Consider the following 14,828-nt stretch of genomic DNA (forward strand, 5'->3'; position numbering starts at 1 on the left):
AAAACTGACGGGAATATGAAATGTATATGTATGCGTGTGAAAGAGTATGGATAATTTTTAGGTAGGGCACCTAGGGAAGGCATCACTGATAAGGAGACTTTTGAACTGAGATAACGAAAGAGAGCCAGTATTGGGATGATGTTTGCAGACTTTGGAGGGTATGGTAAAAACAAACAAACAAACAAAAACGTTTGGCTGTTGGTTGAAAGAAATAGAAGGCCACTGGATGTTTTTTAGCAGAGAAATGGACTGACTTCAATTCTGAGATTGAGTGTAGACAAAGAAAGGCAACAGAAGGCAAAGGAGAGAGTAGAGAGACCAGTGAGGAGTTGCATTAGACCAGTTGCAGAGACCAGTTGCATTAATCTTGGTGAGAGATGCAGGTGATGTGGACCAGATTGGTGGCTATGAAGTGGTAACAGGTGGTCACATTCTGGAAATACACTGAAAGTAGAGTCAGCACAGTAGATTGCTGACAAGACGTGGACTAGAACAGAAATAGAGAAATCTAGGACCACAGCAGCTTTGTGGACATGAGCAACTGAGAAACAGAGTTGCCATTAGTTGAAATGAAAGATACTCAGGGGCGTCTGAGTGGCTCAGTGGGGTAAGCGTCCGACTCTTGACCTTGGCTCATGTCATGCATGATCTCATGGTTCTTGAGTTTGAGCCCCCCATTGAGCTCTGTGCTGACAGTGCAGAGCCTGCTTGGGATTCTCTCTGTCATTCTCTCTCTGTTCTTCCCCTGCATGTGCTCTTTCTCTTTCAAAGTAAATATGCAAATATTAAAAAAATAAAAACCAAAGTGACTCAGGAGGTGGTGGGGGTTAAGGAGACAATGCTGTACTAAGGAGCTTAGTCTTGTCTATATGAGCTACCCAAGTCGGGAGGGCAGCAACAGACTATCTAGTAGCAAAGTTTTGGTTCTAGCTTCTGTGTTCTAGCAAGACAGTAAAAGCAAATGGTCTAACATCACTGGTCTAACATCACTGGTTTGATCTTTATAAAAAAGTCTTGAGGCCAGTAATATTTCCCCTATTTCACAGATTCAAAAAAAGGGGACTATAACATTTAACATTTTATGTTTACGTTATGTTTTGCTAGGTAACAAACTAAATCACTGAGTATATTTGATCCGTAGGCAAGCTCTCAGTAGCCATCGATTACATATATGGGGTGGATCATGATGCTCATTAGGCAAGACATCCCATGTAGAACGTTCTAAATATTATGAGTGAAATTTATTCTCTAGTTTCCCTGTGCTCAGATACATATATTTGTTTTAGATCTCAACTAGAGATCTTCCTTCAGTTTTTTAAGGTTTCAATGTTCATACACACCAAGCGCCGAAGTAGATGTTTCTCTGAATTCTAAGCCACATAGGTTATTTTTATTTCAACTAGATGTTCTGATTATTTATGCATAGTCCTGCACAAATATCCAGGAGAAGCATCTCTGTGTTTCCACTTCTTTTAGTGTTTCGCATCCTGTGTTAGCTTTTGCCGTGCCAACAAATTGCCCAAATCTGAGCAAATGGCAATAAACACTGAGTACTTGTATAAGTCACGCAGGTGCTGTGGGTGTGTTGAACTGTCTGGATTATATCTGTCTAGACTGAGCTCAATGAAGCTCTATATATTCTTATCCTGGCATCAAAAGTCAGTGGTAAGGAAGGGAAATATCAATATAGCTGAGATTCCCTAAAAGATTGGAAAATATGTTGAGAATACCCAATGCGTGTGGGATAGTAACTGAAGCCAAATTCAATTTAATCTCAAATGATAGGGTGATCTGATTTCACATGAAAAAAAAATGAAACATTTCCCATTTCTATTCAGTTTTGTACTGGTGGGTCCTAGCTAGTGCAGGAAAGTAATGAGAGGAAATAAAGTACTTAAAGATTAAAAAAAAGGAAACAATGATTTTTATATACATAAAAATTTCAATATAGAAATTGCTAAGACACCTTCAATATACCTACAAGGGAAATATACTTTTTGTTAAAATAAAAGAACACTTTCTCATATGTTTTTTTTTTAAAGTGGCCACTCTAAAAGAAAGAGTTGATTGTGATGCTGCATAAAAAACTTTATTCGCTAGTTTGTCTGCATAATTAACTAAATCATTGGTCAAATAAAAAAAGAGGTAGAAGACGAAAGGAAGTGAAAATCATAAAACACATTAAACTGCAAAACTATGAAATAATTTAAAACATTTTAAAGTAATTAAAGGTGGCTAATTGAGAACTATGTTTTGTTAACTTCTATTCACAGATGGAAAATATCCAATATTTCAGATGTTAATATATCTCTGACAAAATCAGTATGTGTGGAAAAGTAAATTAATGAGAAATTTATTCTACTAAGTTATTAAGTAGAAATATTGTTAGAGGCACCTGGATGGTTCAGTTGGTTAAGCGTCTGACCCTTGATTTTGATTTAGGTCATGATCTAATGGTTGTGGGATCGAGCCCCATGTTGGGCTCTGTGCTGGGCATGGAACTTGCTTGGGATTCTCTCTTTCTCTCCCTCTGTCCCTTTCCCCTGCTCACTTTCTCTCTCTCTCTCTCTCTCTCTCTTTTTCTTAAAGGAATTAAATAAATACATAAATAAAGTGAGATACCTACCAAAAAAAAAGAAATAGTTAAAAAATATTGTGCTATCGGGGTGCTTGTGTGACTCAGTTGATTGAGCATCTAACTCTTGATTTCAGCCCAGGTCATTATCTCATGGTTTGTGAAAACAAGCCCCATGTTGGGCTCTGCATTGCCAGCACAGAGCCTGCTTGGGATTCTCTCTCCCTCACTTTTTACCCCTCCACTGCTCATGTGCTCTCCCTCTCTTTCTCTCTCTCTCTCTCTCAAAATAAATAAAATAAACTTAAAAAAAAATATTGTGGTATAGACAAAATGTTACTAAAATGCACCATTGTATTTTTTCTTAAAATATGATCTCTTATAGGTATAATACATTTTAAACCTTTTTTTTATATTAAAATACAACTGACATTTAACACTATATTAGCTTCAGGCATATATATATATATATATATATATATATATATATATGTATTGCAAAATGATAGCTACAATAAGTCTAGTTAACATCCATCACCACACATAGTTAAAATGTTTTTTTCTTGTGGTGAGAACTTTTAAGATCTGCTCTCTTAGCAACTTTCAAATATATAATACAGTATTGTTAACTATAGTCACCATGTTGTGTGTTATATCCTCAGGACTTATTTATTTTACTGCAAGTTTATATTTCACCCACTTCCCTCTCTTCAACTCTGGCAAGCACTGCTCCCTGTATCTAGGAGTTTGGTTTGGGTTTGTTTTGTTTTCTTTTAGATTCTACATGTAAGTGAGGTCATACAGTATATCTTTCTCTCTCTGACTTTAACTTCACTTAGCATAATACCCTCATGATCTATCTACATTGATGAAAATGGTAAGGTTTCTTCTCTTTCTTTCTTCCTTCCTTCCTTCCTTCCTTCCTTCCTTCCTTTCTTTCTTTCCTTCCTTCCTTCCTTCCTCCCTCCTTTCTTTTTCTTTCTTTCTTTCTTTCTTTCTTTCTTTCTTTCTTTCTTTCTGCCGAATAATATCCTATTGTATATATATACACATTTTTTCTTTATGCATTCTTCTGTCAATGGACACTCAGGTTGTTTCCATGTCTTGGCCACTGTAAATAACACTACAGTGAGCATGGGGGGTGCAAATGTATTTTCCTTATTTCCTTTGGATAAATATCTAGAAATGAAATTGTTGGATCGTATGGTAGTTATATTTGTTTTCTTTCTTTCTTTTCTTTAAAGAACCTCCTTACCATGCTTCATAGCGACTGCACCAACTTACATTCCCATCAACAATGCACAAGGGTTCCCTTTTCTCCACATCACTACTAACACTTGTTATTTCCTGTATTTTTGGTGATAGCCTTCCCAACAGGTGTGAGCTGATATTGTGATTTTGAGATTTTGACATTTGATTTACTTTTAATCAGATTATTATACATTTTGATCTGATTGTTTCTTAGAGCTGTATCAGATATATGGTTTGCAAATATCTTCTTCCATTCAGTAGTTTGACTTTTGACTTTATTAAGGTTCCTTTGCTGTGCAGAAGCTTTTCAAGTTTGATGTATTCATGATGTATTTCTTTAAAAAAATTAAAACTTTATGGGCCTAGGGGTATTACGTATGTGAAATTAATGAGGCAGGGAAAGACAAATACCATATGATTTCACTTGTATGCGGAGTCTAAAAAACAAAACAAACAACAAGCAAATAAACAATAACAACAATATGAGAAACAGATTGAAACGTATAGAGACCAAGCTACTGGTTGTGGGGAGGCGAGGGGAGGTGAAATAGGTGAAGGGGACTGGAGGTAGAAACTGAAGTTATAAAATAAACAAGTCATTGGGATGTAATGTACAGCATAGGGAATACAGTCAATAATAGTGTAATAACTTTGTATGGCGACAGATGGCAACTCCACTTATGGTGAGCATTCCATAATGTGTATAACTGTGGAAACACTAGACTGTACACTGAAAACTATTATTATATGTCAACCTCAGGGAATGGCCAGCAAACCCTGCGTGGAAGGATGAAAGGCTGATGGCTCCACACTTTGCTAAGAAAGAGAGGAGAAAGCATGGGGCCAACGTTCACAGACGAAGACCCCCGTTCGCCTTGCTTGTATTTTCATTTATTGAAGTGTCAGGCCAGTCGCAAATCTCAGATGGCTTGTCATGTATACAGGGCACGCAACATTTCAGTCATGCAACAACAAAGGGTGCATGACTTAAAGGTGAGATATCACAAGAGACTAATCAAATCAGAGCTATGCAGCGAGGGTCTATGTGTCCCATTGATTTGCTAAACTTTGCATGCAATATATAGATGACGGAGTTCCCCAAGGACTGTAGAAATACCTGAGAGGGCCGGCAGGGAATTCCACAATCGGGGGGGGGGGGGGGGGGGGGGAGGGGAGGGGGGGGGGGGGGGGGGTCATGCCGCCTCCCATTCCAAGAGACCCACGTCCCTCCCAAGCTTAACTGTAGCCCACTAGAATTCTCCGTGTTACATTTTAGCTGGCCAAGCCTTGTGTAAAATCTCGTCATCCTCAGTAATAACCCCAACAGTCAGCTTCGATAAAAAGAAAAAAAAAATAAATGTTTCTGGTATTGAACATTAAATACATGTCAATCATGTTAGGGGCTTAAAAGGGATTTTACTGTGGTGGAAACACTTAAGACAGATCTGTTCTCTTAACAGATTTTTAAATATTTATGTTTTGGGAGAGTGCAAGCAGGGGAGGGACAGAGAGAGGGGGACAGAGGATCTAAAGCGGGCTTTGCACTGACAGGCTGACATCAGGAAGCCAATGTGGGGCTCGAACTCGGGAACCATGAGATCATGACCTGAATCAAAGTGGAGGCTCAACCAAGTAAGTCACCCAGATGTCCTTCTCTTAACAAATTTTCAATTGTATGATCTCTTACTGAAATTGGCATTTTAAAAAAAAACATCTAATTTAATCACCTTCTCAAATCCTTTATAATAGATTCACTATTAACGATGTATATAATTAAATTTCCAATTGTTACTTATTAACTTACTGTTAATACTGTCACTGTTATTTATTAACTTACACTACAATGTGCCTGAACCTTGCAAGCGTCTTTGTTTAACACATCCATTCATGTTGTTTTCTAAAATTTTAGTTTCTCTCCTACTATATTTTGTTAGACAATATTGAGCATTATAATTTTTCTTATATTACACATTATTCTAAATGTTAAACTTCTGAGTAGCTGATTTTTACAGTATGGATCAAAACAAATATACTTGAAATAATCGGTTTCTTTGGACTTTTTTCATGTGTTGGTTGAATCTCAAACTACAATGCCCCGAATCGGTAGTAAGGTTTATCTCTTTGTCCAGCAAGCATGGGAGTCACTTTGCTTTAGAACGTGTTATATACTAAGAACAATAGTTCAATTTAAAATCAAAGATCACATGTTATATTTCTCTGATTTATTTGCATGCCTCAGGCTAGATGTCCCATTTGCTGTCATGTGTTGGACATACCATAGGCCAAACAACATTCCAAATATTGGTTTGGAAAACAGACAAACAAAAAAGTGATAACCAATTTCTTGGCAAGTGTCAAGTGCATGTATTAAATTCTATAAATCATTTGAACCATAAAGACTCTCCTACTAGAACAGTAGCAAAATCATTGCCATGGTTTTTCTGTAACGAACTCAGCTTGGGATTAAGCGACTGTATCACCAGTAACTCGTGGTCAGCGCTGCCCTTCTTTGTAGAGTTAATCATCTGGCTGAGTGCTATTATGCCAATGCACAGTTAGGTGTTGTTATCACTTCCTTATTTGTAAACAGAACAGTTAGTAACCTATATAATTATAAATTATGCCTAGGGGACTCTGAGCACCTCTGAAAAAAATATGAAACATAATAAATGAGCCTAGCTATAATTTGGTAATGCCTAAATTGTCTTGGCAAAATTTTATCTTTTATTTAACTTTGTTTAAATTAAAAAAAAAAAATTTAGAGAGAGAGTCGAGGAGGGGCATAGGAGGAGTGAGAGAGAAAGAGCCCCAAGCAGGCTCCACACCCCACACCTAGGGCAATGCAGAACTCGATCTCAGGACAGTGAGATCATGACCTGAGCTGAAATCAAGAGTGGGGCACTTGACTGACTGAGCCGCCTAGACACCCCTCCTTTATTTCACTTTGACTTGCAAATATAAGACCAATCCATGGAGAAAAAAAAAGAGAGATCGTTCAATTACCCCAATTATTTAGCATTATTTCAATCTTCAGTGATTGACTTGGTGCATTCAGCAACTTAGAATGACATTTAATTGATGTAAAAATCAAGTCTCATAAACAACTTTTATTTAGAAAAATGTCATACAAAGATAATTAGAACTGCCTTTTTCATAACTAAAATATTTCTGAATTGAGACAGAATGCACTCAATTCTGACATCTAACTTTGGGTTCAGCCTTCTAGCACTCGCACATGGAAGTATGTCTCCTCCCTCCAAGTTACCACCCCCAGCAGCAGACTCCACTGTTAAACAAACTGCGTTTAAATTCGGGCTCTGACACGGACAATGCAGCCTTGAGGAGGATTTTTCATCACTCTAGGCTTCAATTTCCTCGTGTATAAAATGGGTATAAAATTATAATACTCATACAGTTTTTGTGAGTCTCAATGAGATAGTCTATGTAAAGCATTTAAAACAGTGCTTTGGCTTCTTATTTATCTGTCCCAATTAAGTTTATGTCCCTCTGCCTTGGGAGGTGGCAATATTAACCCCTTGCAAGCCATTTCTGGGCAGTGTGCACGTGATTCATTTTCAGTGCAACTCTGAACGTGTATTCTTGTTTTCACTGTCGTCCTTCCTTCACTTGCCTTCAAGTCTCTTTTGGGGTTCTCTCTTTCATATGATTTCTCATAACTGGTTCCTTCTGTAAGTCTGCCTTTTATTTCGGTAATTTGATAATTTGACAGAGAACAAAAAGATCTTAAAGTCCTCTCCTGGTTAAAGATGCTTTTCTTCCTGCAAAGCCTTGCCTTCTATAAGTCATATAAAAAGAAAACAGAAAGCTTTATCTGACTTTAAAATAGTATATATTACCTTGAGAAGTAAACTTAAACTTGGAAGGATATCAAATTTTTGTCTGTAGAGATATTTCATTTTAACCAAGTCTTTGGCAAAACTGTTACTACTTTCTTTTTCATTTTTTCTTCCTGGCACAGATTGAGCAGCATGAATTTTATTATTGAATCACAACAATTTCTCTGCCTTTTTACCCCCTCCCCCAATAAAACCAGTGTATGAAAAGTTCCTAGCTTAAAAAAATACAAACTAGTAGTAATAATATATACATTGAATCTAATACTTAAGTGAGATATTTGCTTTCCTCAGTTTACAGGGCTGTTAGTTATAATAACTCACATTTACAAAGCATAAAAAAATGAGATATTTTTTCATTGGCACAGAAGCAACAATAAAAACAACTATAGTTGATGATTAGTTACCTTCGACAACTAACCACAGTTTCAAATCTGGTTCTTTGTCCTATAAACTCAGAAATCTGATATTATTTCAGACAGAATAAATCCACATCTAGAGCAGAAATATTTATCAAGAATATGAGACTGACAAATTTTTATTCATTTTATATAAAAATGCAGACAAATTTCATGTAACTATATTTTTATATTTTTTATTTAATATTTATTATTTATTTTAGAGAGAGCAGGGGAGGAGCAGAGGCAGAGAGAGAGAGAGAGAGAGAGAGAGAGAGAGAGAGGGAGAAAATCTTAAACAGGCTCCACACTCAGCATGGAGCCAGATGCAGGGCTTGATCCCACAACACTAGGATCATGACCTGAGTGGAAATCAGAAGTTAGATGCTTAACCGACTAAGCTATCCAGGCACCCCAAAAATGAGTTTTTTCATGTTTGCCTAAAAATATCATTTTTCTCCAGTCGCGGGTAGCCAAGTAAGACCTCTCTAAAATTAAAAAAACAAAAAAACAAAAAACCTTTTTTAATGTTTATTTTTGAGAGAGAGAGGGAGAGAGAGAGAGAGAAAGAGAGAGAGAATGAGCAGGGAAGGGGCAGAGAGTGAGCAGGGAAGGGGCAGAGAGAGAGAGAGGGAGACAGAAAATCCAAAACATACTCTGGGGTCTGAGCTGTCAGCACAGAGCTCGATTCAGGGCTCGAGCCTACCAACCACGAGATCATGACCTGAGCGGAAGTCAGATGCCCAATTTACTGAGCCACCCAGGAGCCCCAAGTGAGCCCTCTTTAAAAACTGTGTGACCAGAACAACAACAACAAAATATTCAATGTTTAGTGGCATTAAGATAAAGCAATGTGTCTCTCTGCCTGAAGTAGGCAGGCCTTTGTCAATGAGAATAGAATATTTCAGTTCTTGTAGTTAAGAAGTTACTTCTCCTATTGTGTTAACCATAGCTTTGAATGTTACCTTTAGCTGCAATAATGCTAAATACGAATATGCTCTAATCTCAGTGATTTATCACAGTTGATATTTTTTCTCAGTATTCAATCTGCAGATAACTCTAGAATTCTGCTCCAGGCTATGGGTCAGATTTCGTTCTGTCCAGCAGCCTTCTCACTCAGGACCCCACTTAACAGGACAGAGGCTGGCAAAGGCATACACTTTTCATGTGTAGCAGGGACAAAAGATACTGAACCCACTATCAGTAGGGTTGAGAAGATCACTTCTCTTATGCACAAAGTTAAAGGAGAGTGGATATTAGCTCTACAATAATATAATCTACTACAGATGGCTTCTGAATGCAATTGCCCCTGCGAATATTCTTTCTTTCTGTGTTTGATGCATAAATCACCAAATTTCTCACGGACTTTTCTTTATGGTTTTTTTTTTTTTTTTTTTTTTTTTTTGTATTAGTCTATTCAACCCTGCAGGCCCAGTGACTATTTCAATTCATTAATGGGATTTCATTTATTCCTCTGATGGAATTTGTATCATTTAAACTTATTGCCTTCAAGTTAGTTCTTAGTGTGTTAATCTTTCACTATAGATCCCAAGAAATAGTGTATAAAACATGATTCAGCCATTGTACTTTGAAAAATTAATTTGTCTATACTAAATGAATACCAATATTAAATTCAGCATAAAATAGTTTAAATATAATGTGTAGGCATGAAGTAGTAAAACTGGGGGATGGGTAAGAAAAAAACAAAACACAAGTCAGACATCATAATTGTTATTATGAACAACTTAGTAGCTCCTAGTGTCCATGGCCTTGGATCTGATGAATAGTATTGTGTTCTAATACAGTGTACCCTTTGTGAAGTTAATCATGAAGACATTACCATTTGCCACCATCCCCCAATTTTTCTAACCAATGCTTCTGAAATTATTCTTGAATAGAGAGCCCACAATCCTTGACTCTGGTAAAGTTTTCTTATATCATGTTAAATTATCATTGTCATTAAATTACTATTACCAAACATTATGAAATTAGTTTTTATTACATTCTCAACAGGCAGAAACTACAAACCAATAACCATGAGGAATAAGCTTAAGAATTCCCTGAGCTTGTACTGATGGGCTAACAAGGCATAAAGAAACAGAAAGCCACATGATGAAAGCATCCAAGATTAGCTAAACAAGATTAGGCAAACAGGGCAAAGGACCCCAGTATAGGACAAAGGTATAGGAATAGGAAATTTTAGGATGAACGCATCCAAGAATAGGTAAACAAGATTAGGTATTCAGGGTGGAAATGCTCCCCAACTTAGTACAATAGCGGAAACCTGCTTTCACAGAAAGGAAGGACAAAAACAGATAAACAGGTCTATAGACCACAGCAGGTTGAAGTTGCCCAGAGCAGAGCTAATTTGCAAAAGATGCCTTGTTGGCCCTGAGGTAGCCTGTTCTGTCTGTCTTGTCCCTTAGGCAAGGTTAGGTAAATGGAGGTGGGGCCTCATGTCTGCTGTGAACAACCTTCTGCCTGGGGCCAGGATCTTGTTTTGTATTGACCCAAACCCCTAATACAGCGTATCTTCAAAACCCCCTTTGCTCTTGTCCAGGAGTTAATGTTCAAACCCCCTTTGCTCTTGCCCAGGAGTTAATGTTCGTGGTTTCATTGTTCATTGTCTTTTTGTGCACGTTCATCACCCTTATAAGCCTTCTGAGCCTAATCAATATGGAAAAAGGACCCTTACTCAGGGCTCTTGTCTCCTCTGAGACATTCCCCTCCCTCTCATTTCCATCCTTCATCTGCTGTCTTGCTGGACAAGAGAGTCTATGACAAATAATGTGTAGTATAACCTGATGTGACACTTGAAATGCACAATTTCCTCTTTTGGGTTTCCTGCTTTGGCTATAGTATCATATTTCCAAATTCATGATGAAAATCATCATTGGTTTTCCAAACAATACTTCAAACTCACAGTCAAAATAAATCTGTCACAGTTTCTTTTAGTGTGCTTCTGTTTTGTTCTTGTAGCTGTTTTGCAACCCCTTCTTCCCAGCTCTGAGGGATGAGTTAAATAGCACATTATCTAGAACTAAAGAAGGTACTTGTCAACAGAGATATAAAACTAAAATTATTATCCAGAACTCAGCAGAAAGAAACAAACAGAAAGAAAAGAGACATTAAGAGACATGGATGATATTTCTTTAAAGTATTAGAGTGTTAAAAATGAATGAGGGAAGAGAAAAAATAGTCTAAGAGATAATACTAGAAATTTATACCAAATTTATAAAAGAAAGGAGTCCAAAAGAAACATAAATCCCCTAGCAAGGTAAATGAGATTAAATCCAAACCTACAAACCTCATAGTGAGACTGGAGCCCCAAGCACAAAAGATAAGTTTACAATGTTTTTCCATCTCTTCATTAATTGATTCCAAAAGCCATGCTAAATTAAAGAGCGATCAAACAGGTAGCTCTTTGCATTGATGTTCTGATACAGGGTGGGATATTCTTAACTTGCCTTGTGGAAAATTTTATTTGCTGCAAGTTGAAAAAGAAAAAAAAAAGGTAATTCTTATACAAGGCACAACCTTCACTATCAATTAACAACGAGTTTCTAACAAGAAATAGAAGAAAACTTGACAATGAGATAACATATATTGTAGATTTAAGAAAGTTTTTGAAAGTTTAGGGAAAATACAGTTATAAAACTAAAGTCAAAACTTAAATGATGATACCAAAAAAATTTGAAGGCTCCTCCAAATGACATTCTGAAAATACAATTTTGAATGAAAAAATTAGAAAGGAAATAAAAATTATTTCCAGATATTATCATATCTAACAAAAAGCTCTAGAACAAATACATATTTAAAAGTTAATGAAGATGGACAGAGTGTATAATTAATGAGTAAGAATGTCATATAGTCTTAAGAATAGCATCAAAAGTGTAGAAATCCAGATAAAACTAATACTTGCAAAAATGCAAAGACAGGAGGAGACTTCCTTAGCTTTGGTGGGGGGCAGGTGGGAAAGAGCAATGCAATCTGAAGCCTGCTGCTTAGAATAGATGGGAAATGTTAATAGAACATAGGGTGCAAAAGTTTTAAGCTTATTTTATGTCCCTCTCTGTTTTTGTCAATTATATTAACTTAAAAAGTGATATATCAGAATTGGTAAGGGGCGCCTGGGTGGCTCAGTCGGTTAAGCGTCTGACTTCGGCTCAGGTCATGATCTCATGGTCTGTGAGTTCGAGCCCCGTGTCGGGCTCTGTGCTGATAGCTCAGAGCCTGGAGCCTGCTTCAGATTCTGTGCCTCCCTCTCTCTCTGACCCTCCCTGGTTCATGCTCTGTCTCTCTCTGTCTCAAAAATAAATAAACATTAAAAAAAATTAAAAAAAAAAAGAATTGGTAAGAAAAAAAATCCAAAGATAATTAAGGAAAATTTTATAAACAATATAGCTTTTTAGGGGTGGCTGGGTGACCAGTTGTTTGAGTGGCCGATTCTTGATTTTGGCTCAAGTTGTGATCCCAGGGTCATGGGATCAAGTCCTGTATCAGGCTCTGTGCTAACAGCATGGAGCCTGCTTGGGATTCTCTCTCTCTCTCTCTCTCTCTCTCTCTCTCTCTTTCTCTCTCCCTCTCTCGCCCTACCACTCCCCTACTCATACCTGTTCTCTCTCTCTGTGAAATAATAAACAAACAAACAACAACCACAAAACACCTAATTTTCTAAATCAGTCTAAGACAAATGGCTCAGACCATTTGCCTGAAAGAGCTTGTAGATAAGATTAAACCAGTGTCATCTGTATGGTAGGAATAAACCACAGAGATGGTGCACGTGAAAAACTATAAACTGAATTTCCTCCCCAAATAATATGATTTATGGGCACTTACAAATAAATGTAACATTCTAAGTGTGTAAAAATGAGAACTTGCTGGAACACGCATGGATTGCATTTAACAAGGTAGATAATGGTTGCACCATGCTCTATGCTGGTTATTTTTACCCGGAAAGTCGAATTGGTTTGAAGATAATGGAAACAATTGAATCATAAAATTTGGGAAATGGTGGAGAGGGTGGAGGAAGGTTAGCTAGGAAAGGAAATATTTAGTAACCACATGCGAAGTAACCGCTTGAGCTAAAGCCGACCCTGAAAAGAAAATATTTAAAGACTACGATAATTGGAAGAATGAATTAGAAATATTTAGCATGATTCTGGCAAGAAAGAAAGTAAGTACAATAATTCCAGGTAGATGGAGTCTAGTGAGATGTCTTTCAGGGTTGGAAAAAATAGTCTTTAAAATAATTAAAGCTGAGGTTGCATTGAGGGTGTTTAGAGAATGCAAGACATATTGAAAGGTTAGAACTTGTGACCTTAAGCATCTAGTCTATATATGATGCTAACGGAAGGATGGATTGTGTGCTAATAGCTACAATTCTTGTGTTAACCTATGCTACATGGTGAGAAGAAAGTAAAATCAGCTTATTTTTAGCTACTACTTGCAATGTTATTATCACTATAAAATGCTCTACTCAGCTATGAATGCACATAGCAAAACCTGATAATTTGGATCATTTAAAACTGGACAGATTCCTGGAAAATATCCTGTAGAGAATAGTTCGGCAGGGCAAAGTGAAGCCCCAGTGGACTCAGAAGGCCTTACCTGCCAGTAATTTCTTCAGAACTGTAAGGTAACACTTGCGACAATTATATGAGATAGTAAATTATTCTATGTATCTATCATAGACATTATGCCGCCAAACACAGTACATTTTCTTTCATTTTATCTGTAAATCTCCTTAACTAACATCTTATCCTTTATGGCTGCTGTATCTCATTTATCTCCTACTTCACAGCATTTAACAGCAAGATAATTACCTCATCTTTCAATAAAAGAACACAGGACACAGGACACATATCCTTAGAAAAGCTTTTCCTTTAATGGGTGGACTAATCTATTTCATAGCAAGGATTTTTTTTTTTTAACTTCAAAAGAGAATTCTGGTAAGTTCACAAGCCAAATATAATGGTGTTATTTCATTGTCCTGACCTCCTGTCACACTCAAACCACAAAGCTATAAAAAACAAAATATTAAAAGCAAAACTATAAAAGATACATGGGGGTTTCAAGGTAAACACATAATAGTAAGTAGATAAAATATATTGGTATGGTTGGTTCTGAGTCAGAAAGGAAGAATTAGAGGTTTTGCTTCTTTGGGGTAACAGATTTAAAATATCCGTTGAAAGAAAGGAACATGCTGCTGAGTCCTTGAAATCAGAAACTCAGAAACTGAGATAGTGCTCCCTCGCCCTCTCTGTCTTTCAAAGACATTGGAAAAAAGAGAGGGAAAAAAAAGATCTGATACTTTGATTAGATAAATTTGCATACCTAACAAGGTGCAATAAAACAGGCCAAGGAGCACAGGTAGCTATAGGCTAACTTGTCTACTAAATATAGAATATAACAATATCACCATAGAAAAGGAACTCTGAACCACTATAGAAGATATAATTCTGATAAGAATGCTTAAAGGGATAGATAAAGATTAGATAAAGGAACAGAAGGAGAGAGAGAATAAGTAAACACACACACATACACACACAAAAAAACAAAAGCAAACAAACAAAAACCTCCATTCAGTAGAACCACCAAAATCAAATTCAGAAATGTTATGAAAGATAGCCAAATAAAGCAATTATCAAAGTATGAATTTACTACAGATAAAATAATAAGCAACCAAATTACTAAAAAAAGGGAAAATAAAGAAAAGAGCACGTTATTACGTAAATCACTTATTAGAAA

Source organism: Panthera uncia, chromosome C2 (assembly GCF_023721935.1).
Source record: "Panthera uncia isolate 11264 chromosome C2, Puncia_PCG_1.0, whole genome shotgun sequence".
Taxonomy (NCBI): domain Eukaryota; kingdom Metazoa; phylum Chordata; class Mammalia; order Carnivora; family Felidae; genus Panthera; species Panthera uncia.